This window comes from Macadamia integrifolia, chromosome 6 (genome assembly GCF_013358625.1).
Source record: "Macadamia integrifolia cultivar HAES 741 chromosome 6, SCU_Mint_v3, whole genome shotgun sequence".
Classification (NCBI taxonomy): domain Eukaryota; kingdom Viridiplantae; phylum Streptophyta; class Magnoliopsida; order Proteales; family Proteaceae; genus Macadamia; species Macadamia integrifolia.
The window spans coordinates 11,987,988-11,988,572 of NC_056562.1; positions in this window are offsets into that span (position 1 = coordinate 11,987,988).

The following is a 585-nucleotide window of genomic DNA, read 5'->3' on the forward strand; positions in this document are numbered from 1 at the left end:
CAAGCTTCCAAGGCTATATTGATGGTTGCTCATCCAGAACCTACTTGGGAGCAGTTCAAGGAGTTGTTCTTGGATAACCATTATCCGCGCAGTTTCAGAGACCGAAAGGAGACTGAGTTCATGGCCTTAACTCAAGGAGGTAAGACTGCCCTTGAGTATCAACAACAATTCGAGAGTTTGTTCCATTTTGCCCCAAGGCATATGAGGACAGCTGAAGAGAAGGCGGCAAGGTTCCTAAAAGGCCTAAAAGCATCTATTGGGTCCGTACTTGAGGTACTGGATTTGACCGAGTATGGCCAGATTGTACAGAAGGCCAAGACCATGGAAGATAAGCAAAAGGGTGAACAGTCCCTCACTCCTGGACTGTGGAAGAGAACAAATCCATTCCCAGATGTGGGAAATTCCTCCAAAGCATACCGCGGATCATACAGTTCTGGGCCTATGTATAGGCAGCCCTATAGGCCATCTGGCTACCCTCCTAGGCCAGTTGGTGGTTCGGGTTCCACCTCTTTTCGCCCGAGCACTAGTGTGGCACCTACGGCTCCAAGGCCACCTCGACCTCCATCTGCAATGGGTCAAGTGTAG